Source organism: Octodon degus, unplaced genomic scaffold (genome assembly GCF_000260255.1).
Source record: "Octodon degus isolate 3935 unplaced genomic scaffold, OctDeg1.0 scaffold00048, whole genome shotgun sequence".
Taxonomy (NCBI): Eukaryota; Metazoa; Chordata; class Mammalia; order Rodentia; family Octodontidae; genus Octodon; species Octodon degus.
Window position 1 is genome coordinate 14,062,402 of NW_004524624.1, and position 13,469 is coordinate 14,075,870.

At 36.9% G+C, this 13,469-nt stretch overlaps 1 pseudogene; it reads left to right on the forward strand.

Annotated features, from left to right (window-relative positions):
- Positions 1–622: 622 nt before the first annotated feature.
- On the forward strand, positions 623–1,056 carry LOC101577298 (annotated as a pseudogene).
- Positions 1,057–13,469: the final 12,413 nt, after the last annotated feature.

Consider the following 13,469-nt stretch of genomic DNA (forward strand, 5'->3'; position numbering starts at 1 on the left):
ATATCCCATCTGTATCTTGTACAATGAATAACTACTAAGAAAATAACAATGTACAATGTATTAATTATTGAAACTGTCCTATTAATCAGTTTTGAGACTGTCTCATTGCTATTTGTTTCTCAATACAATAAAAATTAAAATTTTTCAAGTTCTAATTCAATTAATCAGAAAAATAAGGTCTGACCTTCACTGTTGAACATTATTTTCATAGTCTTTAGAGAATAATACTTTTTGTTTTTTTAATTTCACTTCCTGTCTTGCTAGGTGGGGATATACAAATGTGACACAGAGAAGCATTGTGAGAAAATAAGAGTGAGCTTAGCACTAGACGGCTTTGATTTGCATGCAGTTCTAATGCTCATTGTAACACAGACGAAATGACTTGAGATGTCAATATTTGCACTTAACTTTGTCCCTATAGAATATGTATTGTTTTATACATCATTCCCTACTCCTATGCAACAGTATGTATTGTGTGCTCTGAAGGAGCTGAGGAACGATGCCTTGGTGAGTAGGTCATGGACCTTTTGACTGCTTTGCCATCTTTCCTAGTGTGGCTTTATCATCAGACCTCAGAATCCTCTTCCCTTTTGTGGCCATTGCTGGAGTTGCAGGGGCCAAAATGAAGTTTAATCCTCTTGTGACTTCGGAACGAAGCAAAAACCATGAAAGGCATTTCAATGCACCTTCCCACATTCGCAGGAAAATTATGTCTTCTCTTTCCAAAGAGCTGAGACAGAAATATAAGTTTGCTCTATGCCCATTTGAAAGGATGATGAAGTTCAGATTGTGCAAGGACACTATAAAGGTCAGCAGATTGGCGAAGTAGTCCAAGTTTACAGGAAGAAATATGTCATCCACATTGAATGGGTGCAGCAGGAAAAGGCAAATGACAGAGCTGTCCACATGGGCATTCACCCTAGTAAAGTAGTTATCACCAGGCTAAAACTAGACAAAGACCGCAAAAAGATCCTGGAATGGAAAGCCAAGTCTCACCAAGTAGGTAAGGAAAAGGGCAAATACAAGGAATACATGATTGAGAAGAAGCAGGAATAAAGTCTTGCTGTTGTAATTTTTAATTAAAAATTCTAAAACAACAACAACAAAAAGAATTCAGAATGGCTACTTACCTGGATCAGGTAAAAACTGGCTCATAAAACTTGATAGGAGGACATTGTATTTATTTATTTAATAAATTTATTTATATCTGTATTTGGTACAGGGTCTCACTATGCAGCTTAAACTCATAGTTGCCCTCCTGTTTTTGGCCTCCCCTGCACTGTGATGACAGGTGTGTACCACCACTCCAGGTGTCTGTGGCCAGCTCAGCATGCCCAGGGCCAGAGCCAACACGGCATGTGGTGCCAGGGGTCAAACTTCTGTCCTTGCGCTTACCTAAACAGGCACATTCGTCAGCTGACCTATGCTGGCCCTGATTGGAGGACATTTTAATAAGCAATTTATTTCTACTTTGATGAGTGAAACACTGAGCTCAAACTTTCTTCTCTTTTTCTCTATTAAGATGGCAAGGAACAAGTCTGGTGATCTTTTTTAGTGTTGCCTGAAATGCTAGAACTTTCAGTCTCTTAAGTCTCCTTTTGGGCAGCCATGGAGTTGGTAATATTTGCCCATGTATGAAGCAGTAACTTTACTATTATCCTCACTGTTTTTGTCTATATTCATTGTTAATTGGGGACATGGGATTCCCCAGCCTCTAATGAGGCACAGGACTGTGGATTCTGAGTCTCTTAGATGTTGGTTGTGTTTTGGTAAGCTGGAAATCTTGGCAAACCTGCCAGTCCTCTTGTGGAGGTTTCACAATTCACTCATATCTCTGTGAGACAGCTTATTACATGCTGGCATAAGGCCAGGAGCCCACAGCTGTGACTAATCAAATGTCTTCCCTTCGGCTCTTCCAGAGTAACTGAGGCGGGCAGAAGCATGCATATTGAAAATTTGGATGCATATTATATTTTTCCTAGTGCTTTCTACTTGAGGGAAAAAGGATATTGTAGTATCTCTATGCCACCCCAAAATATACCACTTCAGTATAAAGGTAACATTGAGCCAAAGGCGCTTGATAACTAGCAGATCAAGGAAGGCATACTAAGTAAGCTCCTCTTTTATTCCTGAAAAGAGGAGATCAAAACTCTCATATGAAAGATGCCCTCCAAGGACCAGGAGAAAGTAAGCATCACAGCAGAGAGAGCATTGTACAAATAGAATCTATTAAACTAAATATTATCTTTTTTCAGTATCCTTACACAATTTAGCTACTTTTCAACAATTGCTTCTCTTTGTTCAACCTTTCATAAACATATTTAGGCTTGGGCACATTTCTTGGGTCCTCATCTTCTTATAAGGGCTCCCATGTCACATAAAATTTAAATTAAATTCATATGCTTTTCTCCAGTTAACCTGTCCTATTTTAATTTAGTTCTCAGGCCCAGCTCAAAATCTTTAAAGAATAAAAAATAAAATTTTGTATCTTTGACAAGGGCAAAATGAAGAAGTATTTTCTTTCCCTTTTTTATGGTATGAGACTTAACTTTGATTGCCAATTTAATTGGATGCCTAAAAAGCTGATTGGATTGTGAGGTTGCTGTCTCCTCAACTGATTAACCTACAGATGAGTTCGCAGTTGAAAGGCTGCAAGGTGGGGGCCTGGCTGCAGGAAGTAGTCCCTGGGGCTCGCCTTTTCATCTCTGTTCTTGAAGGTCAGCAGGTGAGCAGCTGTCCTCCACTGTGCTCTCCCACCATGCTGTTTCTACCTCCAGCAAGCCAACCACGGGCTGGAACTGTAAGCTAAAATACTCCCCTTTTACATTGTATATATCGGGTAGTTTGTTCCAGCAATGGGAAGATAATTAACACACACGGGTAGCATTATCCTAAACTTAGACAAAGGGAGAAGATTTTAGTCTCTTAATTGATTTCAGACAAAAACCAATCATTTGTGTATTTTCTCTATTTTGGGATCATTTTGAAATTTTTATGGTTTGTGAAGGTTTTGCCTTACTTGACATACTCTAGGGAATATTTTGTTTGATAGCAACTGAAAAATAATGAGACAGTCAATGTGTAAACTCTTTTCAAAATGACATCTCAATAATGCAATACAGTTAGAATTGTACTTACTAAAATTTCCATGATTATTTTAAGAATCCAAATTTTTGTGAAATATTAAGAGCAGAAATCAAGCAGTTCCTCAAAAAATTATCTGTAACTCTTAAAATAATATTTAATCCAGAAGAAAATGTAATAGAAAATAGCAGAATTTTGAGACCCCTGGAGAGAACAGGTCCAAGACAATATATCTTCATTTATTAAGTTGTTTACATGTTTGTAGCAAGCCTGGCTCTAGCAGGTGCAGAGAATTCCTACCCCAGCAATGCTGACTTTGCACAATCATTCTTAGCTTCCAACTAAGAAAAAGAAAATCACATATTCATTTTAAATTAATTATTTGGCTTACTCTAACCAGAGCTATATTCGACTATGAATTTATAAGTCTGTAAATCATTAAAAGCAAATTTTTGCCAATTCGCTTAATAATGTGAAGATGGTAGACAATAAAGATAGTACTATAATATGAAAGATTAGCATGGGGTGAAATAGAAAGAAAAATAAATCAGAGCTTGTTCCCTATAGTTAACACACTGGTCTTGGAAGAAAAAAATTCTGAAAGAGGAAAGAAGTGGCTTCCCTTAAGCACATGAAAGGTACTAGATTTTATCTAATATTAAAAATCATGGCATATGTCATACGGCCGTCAGGATTCTGTGATAATATTAACTTTCATTTTATGGCAATGTTCTGCCTCTGCTCATTTCACATTTAACACAAAATCCATTTCTTCATCTCACCCTCAGAGCTGGTGAATTCAAGATTCATTGATTTGGTGTCAATCAAATGTGCTTTATTTTCTGATCCTTTTCCTTTCCTAAGTGCTTGCAGCTCCTGGAAGAGACACCATTGTGAAGACTGGGAAATGAGTATGACCATCAACAAATAGGGCTGGGGGAAGTGTTAGTGGGATCTGTTTGCTCGTGCTGACGAACTTTGCTCTAGGTCACCATGCTTCACCTGCAGGGAGACTGGCAAGGAAGAGAGCCCCTGAAATAAGAAGCAGTGGAAGACATTGCGGTGCTGAGAAAAATCACAGAACTTCTTCCTTTCTTAAGTGATACAGCAATCCTGGAATTGCATGAATAAAGTGAGCATGTTTTATTTAATAGCAGTATAAACCTAATTAGTTAATGCTTTTAAAATAACATTATTGGAGAGAAAGCTATCAAATATGAAGCTACTAAAATATAAAAGTTTAATAAAGATGTTATTGTGTAACAATTACTAATTGGTCTTCAGTATCATTCTTTTAATAACCAGCCCCATTCTTTAGTTTTATGTGCTCAGCCTTCCAAACCTGGTGTCAGCAGTCTTGGTTTATTTCTTTGCCATCCCCAAAGATAGGGCTACGTCTGTTGTCTCTCTTTGCCTTTCTCAGCGTGGAAATGTGGCTGAACCAAAATGACCTGTGATTATGTCTGCTCCCAGCCTTTTGTGGTAATATGTGGGGTTGAAGGAAAGGGTAACAAAAAGTGAGACAAGAGAATATATTGCGCAGCTTAGGGTTCAAGAGTAATAGGACTTGATAATGAGGTGTCAGAAGTGGCAGGCCTAAGAAAGGGAGGAGGTTATTGGAGACAGAAAGAAAAAAGACCAACTAGGCTGCTGGATAATGTTTCAAACATTGGTATGACCACAGTGGATGAATTGGAATTTCATTAAAAAAATAAGACAAGTGATAGAGTGTTTGCATAATATATGAGAGCCCCTAACTTCAAACACTGTAGAAACAAAATAAGAAAGAAGGTAGTGGTTGGTGGCATTTTTCTACCTTGGCTGCATGTTGGAAATTCTTAAAGTGTTTAGACTTGGGTCCTATTTCCTTCAATACAGTGAGGCAATGTCAATATAGTTAGACTTTTTCATTAAGAGCTTAAAACTCTTCCCAAAACTTCCAGTATACATACAGCCAACTTTGAGAAATACAGTAATAAGTGAATGCCAAACTTTTAAAAACCAGAACAATAACCATTAACTGGAAGATGAATCTCTTTTTTATTTTATCTAAAGAAAAAAAAAGAACATCTTTAATGATTAAAGAGCATCTTTGAGGTGCCAGGCACAATGTGGAACACATATCTTGCTCATTGCTGGGAAAAAGTACCAGACCTTGTGGAGAGGTTTGTTTTGGCTTGTAGGTTCAGCATTGTAAGTCCATGATTGGTTGGCTCCATGGCAGTCATAGCATGACAAGAGGTCTAGTGAGGGAAATCCGTTCAAGTCATGTTGACTAGGAAGCAATGAGGGCAAGGAGGGGCTTTCAGAGGTCATGGGCATAATGGCCCACGGCTTCCAAGCAGACCTTGCCTCCTAAGAGCATGTTCAATGCGTTAATCCACCTACGAGTACAGGGTGTTGCAATCCAATCACATTCCAAAAGCCCCAGTGCTGCACACATGGGTTTTTGGGTAACATTCTAGATAGAAAACATAACGATTTATATTACTGCTCAGTGTTTCATAAAATATGAAGTAAAGAGAGTCAGTTCTTTGTAACATAAGGAAAAATGAGGCTTAGGGAGAATCAGTCTGTACAAGATGACACTGTGACAGTAAAGCCAGAAACTGGAAATTGGGCCTTAATCCTGGGTTTATGTGTTGTCTTTTTTTTTTTCAGAAACAGGGATTGAACTCAGGCCCTTGTGCTTACCAGGCAAGTGCGTATTCTACTGAGCCATCTCCCCAGCCGTTATTATGGACTATTAAAGGACATATATTCTTTAACCCTTTTTATCTAGTCATAAGAAAAAAATAAATTTTATATGTTCTAATTATGATCTCAATCTTAACATAAACCATCTCCTATTTTTATGTGTCTATGAAGCAAGAACAATTATCACATGTTTAAGAAGCTCGAAAAATTAAAATATTTTATTTTCTGCTAACATAGTATGGAATTCAGTTTGTTGACCACATATAAAGTTTTGCTGAGACATAGTCATGCTGATTTGCTTTTGTATGGTTGATGGCTGCTTTCACAAGGACAGACTTGTAGAGTTGTGGCAGAACCCACACAATCATTGAAACATAAGCCTGAAATATTTATTACCTTGCCTTTTATAGAAAAAAAATGTGTGCTAACTTGTGCTGTACAATAAAACCTCACAGAGAAATCTGAATGTGTAAAACTGACATATACTGTGGAGATTCTCATTCACAATTTTAAAATTAAACACCGTGAAGCAGCTTTCAAAGTTCTTTCAGAAGTGTGGCTTCTTCAGGGTGTTAATGTACTAGTTTCAAAGTCATCAGGTGACTATAGGAGTTGGCGCTTTAGAGAAGTCAATGTCAAAGCATTATGAATCATTATTTAGAGAAGATCAATCATAGAAAAAGTTAAAATTTTAGGTTTTGTTGTCAATTAAGCAAATCACTGTAGATGTTTTTCCTTTCTGACAGCAACTACCATCAAAAAATTTTAAACAATTATTTATTATTTATTTATTTGATACAGGGTCTAGCTACATGGCTTGGACTTGTAGTGATCCTCCTGTCTCAGCCTCCCCAGATCTGGGAATATTGGTGTGCGTCACCATACCTAGTTTGGGGGTCAGCATGGTGTACCTGGGGTTCTGGGACATGAGGTACCAGGGATCAAACTTGGTTCCTTGCTTTGCCAGGCAAACACTTAGACCATGGACCCATTTTACAAAATTTATTGTTTAAAAATATTAGTGTGTACATTCCGTTGTGCAATAATGTACCAATTCAGTATTATGTTCTTTATTGGAACAACTGTACCAGATTTTCTCCACATGTTGTATTGCTTGGATCACATGCATAAGACTCATTTAGGGGCTGGGGTTAGGGCTCAGTGGAATAAGAGCTTCCCTGGCAAGTGCAAGGGCCTGAGTTCAATCCCTGGTTCTGTAAAAAAAAAAGAATCATTTAGTATGCTTTTTTAGTTATCATGATTTTTAATTGACATTAAATATATTTACATACTACACAATGTTTAAATTACTATTGAAGATTATACATTTCTTCAAATGCATACCATTTCTTTTTGTTGAAAATTCATCAAAGCAAGTTGTTTTAAATATAGATTCTCTCTGAGCATAGGGCACATGCCGCTAGCACTCAGGAGGCTTAAATAAGAGGAGTTCTGTGAATTCAAGTCTACCTGGTAAATTCAAGTCCAGCCTGAATTAAATTACAAGACCCTGAAAATAAACACATAAAGAAAACCCCCTAAATATAAATTCCAGAACTGCAGGCCCACCTTTCTGACTCTAAGTGTTTAAGATTTCCACAAGTTTCCCAAGTGAATTGTATGTACTTCTTAGCCTGAAAATCCAATCATATTTATAAAAGCCATGCACATTCAGAGGAACAATCAAGCAAAATATAGAAACTTCTATGGAAAAATGGAAGATATTTGGTGTCTGTATTCCCAAAATATATTATTGAAAGAAAATACAGAAACTGTTTGCTAGTAAGAAGCAGATTAATCAGTATGACCAAAGAAATAATAAAGAAGAGAAATCTCATTGAAAGAATGTATGTTAGCATGGAGAACGCCTACAGTTTTCTCTGCTTTGTGAGAATATGGTTGGTCTTAAGACCAGCTCGCTTCATGGCACTTGTTTATGATAGAAATAAGCAACTGTGCTGGACATTTTCTACTTGCTCCTCAAGGTTTATTCACCATCTTTTTCTATCTATTTGCTTTCTGCCACATGGAACTGAATGATATGATAGAGTGATTTGTTCTAATGGCGTTAGGATATCATGTCTGCATCTTGTACAGCAATTAACCACTAGGAAGAATGTATGCAATGTGCTAATTATTGAAACTGTCCTACCAATTTAGTTTGAAACTGTCTCATTACTGTTTATCAATAAAATTATGGGGAAAAAATAAAAAAAAGAAACTGAATGATATGAGCTATAAGAAGTTCCTCTTCCCTGTTGCTTCAAGTAAGAGTAGGCAGTAGTGTTCTTCACTAGGAGACCCGACTTGGACAGGAGACTAGGACTGCCTCTCTATGAAACCCACTCTGACTTGCTGTCTCTTTGGACTGAAAATCATTGCTCTGTTCAAGGTGGTCTTTTCTGTACAACACTCAAATTCAGATTCCATATTAGCTTTTGCCTTGTCTGTTTGCCTTTAGGGTAGCAATGTTCCATGGCTGCTGACTCCAGGCTAACTGCAAAGTCTTATCTGTTCACTACACTCTACTCCCAGGTTTGTAAATATTAAACTGCCCTTGATTCATCCTAATTTGAGTAGGACTTCTTCCTCCTGTTTGCGTCTTACAGAAACAAAAGCAAAATGGTTTGTGTTAGAGTCCAGAAAATGAGGGATCATTATTTCTTCCATAAGGAAAGATTTTGCTTATCAAATACAGTAAGGATTATATTTGAGTATTTCCTATGCTAGACAATAATTTCCTGAGGGCTCTGATTCTTTAATGTTCAACACTCATATACTTAGTTTTTTTTTTTTTTTTTTTTTTTTTTCTGGTTTTTTTTTTTGTGGGGGTTTCATTCTGTTTATCCTGTTTCTTCTATTTTTGATATTTCATTTTTTTGTACTGGGTATCAAACTCAGGACCTTGCACTTTCCAGGCAGGTGCTTATATCACTGAGCTATCTCACTGGCCGATACTTAATTTTTGTTGAACATACAAAAATAAGTGCATTATTCTACAAAACTTTACAAAGTTGTCCTTCTCCTCTGGAAAATTTATGATATACATAAGTTGCACATACTCAACATGTTATTTTCTATTTTTATAAGACCCACACCTATTCATGTGACTAATTGTATCAATGCTCATGTGGATCTGAGTATCCCAGGTAAGTGTTAATTAATCTTGTCTCAGGGTGTCTTGGTTACTTTTGTCTTGTTGGGATAAAATCCTCAACACCCAAAGTTAAGGAAGGAAAAGTTTATTTAGCTATAGTCTGTGGAGGCTTTAGTCTATTTTCAGCTGGCTTCAAAGCAGAGTGCCACATGGCAGAGGGCAGCAGTTTGTGGCAGTAGAAAACAGCTAATAAATAGCCAAGGGATGGGCCACAGCAATGGTAGCTAGCTAGCCTCTCTCCCCTCCTTACATTGTAATAATAAAAAAGCCAAGAACAGACATAATAACTATTGCCTGGAGCTGGGATGAGCTCAGTAAACAGGCAATTACAATTTACAAGCAAGTAGTTAAAAAAAGACTTGTATCTTCTGTTGCCCCTTCCTTCTCTCCAAAGCATTGTAAATCAGAGATATTACCAGATGCCTGTTAAATTCAGAGGCTTAGCCTTTGAGAATCAAAGTGCCAGAAAAATTTAAGATGTAAATTTAATGAGACTGCAAATTTTAACTTGCTATAAGATTTCTTTCCATGAATTTAATAACAATTCCTAAAGAAGTTGCCTGGATAAGAGAAACAAAAATAGTTGCTTTAAATATATGTGGAGATAACTATGAGTGTCCATTTTGTATCTGTGTATTCAAAGTGGTTGGGATAGATATATAGTTGCATTCTCTTAATGAATAGAATGATTTTTTCTAATGGTGTTTGTAAGTAGGATCACAAGTCTGCATCTTGTACAGCAATTAACCACTAAGAAGAATATATGCAGTGTATTATTTTTGAAACTGTACTTTCGATTTGATTTGAAACTGTCTCATTGCTATATGTTTATCAATAAAACTTTGAAAAGAAAAAATAAATAAATAAATAAATAAAATAAATAAATATATGTGGAGATACATTATTAGTGAATAAACACTAGATAACTGGATAGTGCCCCAATTTTTAATTTTGGCTTCTCTGAGTGTAGATTGCAGCTTCTTTACAGAGACAGAGACATGAGTTAGGTCAGGTGCTCACAAGGTGAGAGCACATTAGCCTTCCTTGCACGTGCCTTCTTAGTCGCAACCATTTATAGTTCCTACCTCGTTTCAGTTTTCCCTTCATAGACTAAAGTGTGTATGTGTGGAGGACTCTAACGTTTCTTCCTGAAGTACTAGAGTCCGTGTATACTCTCTTGTCGGTTGTCACCCTGCCGAGAGAGCATGCAGATCACTGCCCTGCAAGGAACCTGAACTGGGGAGCCTTCTGCACTGCACCAAATGCCATCGTGGAGAAAAGCAAAAATCAATCACAATCTGCCTGCGGTTCTGCCCGAGCTGGTCTTCTTCCTTTGCAAGTAATTTTAGGGCTGAAGAGAAGAGTTTTTCTCCACAGATGTGTTAAAGCTTAGAATTCCTTTGTTAATATTTAAGCTAAGTATTATAGAACTGTTTATAACCAATTTCCTTGAACAATGTAGCATATGTCACATTATTAATCATTTACATTTTGGTGTATAAGTGTGCCACATACAGTCTTGAAAGTAGATTTTTATAAGGAAAGTGTGTGGTATGTAAGAAAACACAAGGATCCCCTGTGAAGCCCAGAAAGGAGCAGAAAGGTAGGTAAGCTTTCAAAGTAAATATCATCCATTTTTCCCCTGATGTATACCTTACTTTAGTCTTAATTTCAACAAACACTATCGTGCTTTTTCAAGTCCTGAAAGCATTTCAAATAAAAATATAAAATAAATTTTCTCCAACTATAAACAGGTCAAAGAAACATTTTCTTCATTAACATATCTATTGCACAAACTAGATTTCTCTAATTTGACTAATTTCATATAATGTGAGTGCATGTTCACTTAAATAAATTAAAACAGTACAAGGACTAAGCAGTATCTGAGGTAATAAGACTTACAAAGATATAAAAATACAATATTGTACATTGCTTTGTGCCCTCTGAGGACATGCAAACAAGGAACATTTATCTAGCAGTTCAAAATTTGCACCTCCATCTAGCGGCAACTGACAGAACAGCATGTTTTTAAACCACCTTATATCATAGATGGGGCAAATGATAAATTAGAATACTACAGTTTCTGGATAATCAGCATCTCATATAAATTTGGTTATATTTTGATATAAAATGGAAAGCACAGTAAAGACTGTCATTGAGTAGACCAAGGAAGCCAAGGAATTAGTATAGAAATGGTAGAGTTGACTATAACTGTTTGTAATGGAACAATACAGATTTTAAGCAGAATTTATGCTTTGGAAATTTCATCTTATGGAAAGCTGAATAATTTATTTAAAATATAAAAAATAATCCATTAGAATTACTCTTGCTGGGGTTATTTATTTATTTATTTGCTGAGAATATGACCTAAGAGGCAGCTATTTCCCTTGTTTCTCAGGCTCAGACTGCTTGATGGCAAAGAATGTCTCAAAGAGGTCATTTCTAGATATGAAAGATCCCTTGTTTTCTTTAAGTGTCTAATTTGAAATTCTGAGTGTAAATTTCAATGAAATTGTATCTCAAGCTGATATAGGAGTAAAAGATATCTGCTTCCAGTCTCTGAGGCTTCCAAGGAGAAATTCTTAGACAAACAACTTCCCTATGTTCCCCACTATAAAATTCTCCCTGAGCCCTTTTTGCAAGAGTTCTTTCTAGTACAAGAGAGACCAAGTTCCTGAGAAACCTGATCTGAGGTTATATTTTCAATATGAGAAAGACAAACCTGGCACCATTTTATTTTTAATGTGCTTCAGGAAAGAATTCTATAGGCTTGTCAAATATTATTCAGCTTTAATTCTACTGTGGATGGGAAAGACTGATTAACCTAATAAATCTGACTGAGAGATCCAGTCCTCCCCCAGGTCCGGATTTGAGGAAGGCTTCTTGCCATCCTGCCCCGCTTCTGTGGAGAAATCCAAGTCTTTGGAGAAGCTTGATTTTCGCTGTGAGAGAGGCTTGATGGGTGCTGCAGCTGCTGCTCCTCCTCTGCTCTTCATTGTTTTCTGCTGAATGAACTGCTGTTATTTGCATTGGAGCCAGCGGAGTATGAAACCTCCACAAACTGAGCTAAACAAACCGTTCCTTCCTTAAAAAAAGGAATATGTTTTGCATTTTTACAACTAAAAAATAAATAAAATAAATAAATCTGACCATATTAATGGATTCACATAATTCACATGAAGCTTATGCTGGTTATTTTGAGTTGGTTCTTCAATGTAAAAATCTAACGTAAAGATCCTGTGTAAGTGGGGTTTTTTGTACATCAGAGAATAATCTCATGGTGTGCCAGTTAATATAACCATCAATTTGACTGGATAAAGTAACTCCAGAATAGGAGATTGGGTCATGAGGTGCCATACTCATCAGTGGATTAGTAACAGCTGAAAATGCAGTTAGTAGATATAATCCAGTTGGAAGTAGTGGCTTAGTGCAGATGTAGCTTTCAGGGTTTCTTTTGCTAGTGCCCTTTCCCTGTTTTCTGTTTCTTACCTGCCAAGAAGTGAGCAAATCTGTTTTGCCACACCTTTCTGTCATGTTATCGCTTCCTTGGATCAAGCTGACCATGGACCGAAACAGCCAAATCTGTTAGCCAAGTAAATCTCTCCCCCTTTGAGTAGTCAGTGTAAAAAATTTTGTCTCAGGAGTGGGGAAAGTCATCATTACTGAAAATTAGAACTTCAAATGGGGGCTTTTCAGTGTTTATCACGGACCATGTGGCTCAGCAACCTTCAGAATTTGTTTGCAAGAGGAGTTTGGGAAAATGTAGGGGGACAAGACCAGAAAAAGAACGAAATTCTGTGAGCCTGGTAAGTGATTCTGGTTGGAGTTCAAGACTAAAATGATGGTAGGGATGCAAACATTAAGGGTCAAGACAGTGAAGTTTCATAGGGGAATAGGAAATGGATTAGAGGCTATGTGTATTTTTTTCTAGCAAATAATCTGCCTATGTTTTGTCCATATTCTAAGATTTTATGTGAGCCTGAATTTAAAGTTGGGGACTAATTGATCAGATAGAGGAAATTTCAAGGCAGGTCAATATCTGGCACTTTGGCATGGGTATATCTAGCTCTTTTTATTCAGATTGATAGGCAGAGTGAGAAACTGAAAAAAATAAAAAACAAACTTTGGCTTGTAAAAAACTACCAGCATAGATGGAGTTACGGTTGCTGAAGAGATTAGTGTCATCAAAAACAGAGAATAATTTGAACTGAAACAAGAAGACATCTTTAGGATATCTTAGGAATCAGCAAGACCCCCACTCATCACAGTTCAAGAGTACAAAAATATAAACACTTCATTTCAGATATGAAACGTTGCCTGGTTGACCTGCATGACAAAGTATGCCCAGATAATTGTTTCCTGGGGTTCTCTTTTACTGTGTTCAGTCTTTCAGGTACTCAGTGGCCACTGAGCTGTAGTTCAAGAAGCCCTGGCTAGTGCTTTGGTTTGTAGCAGATGTTAGTATCATCTACATGATCATGTTTTTACCAGAATGCAGAATGCACAAATTGTGGGGCAAGGGAAGCTTCTA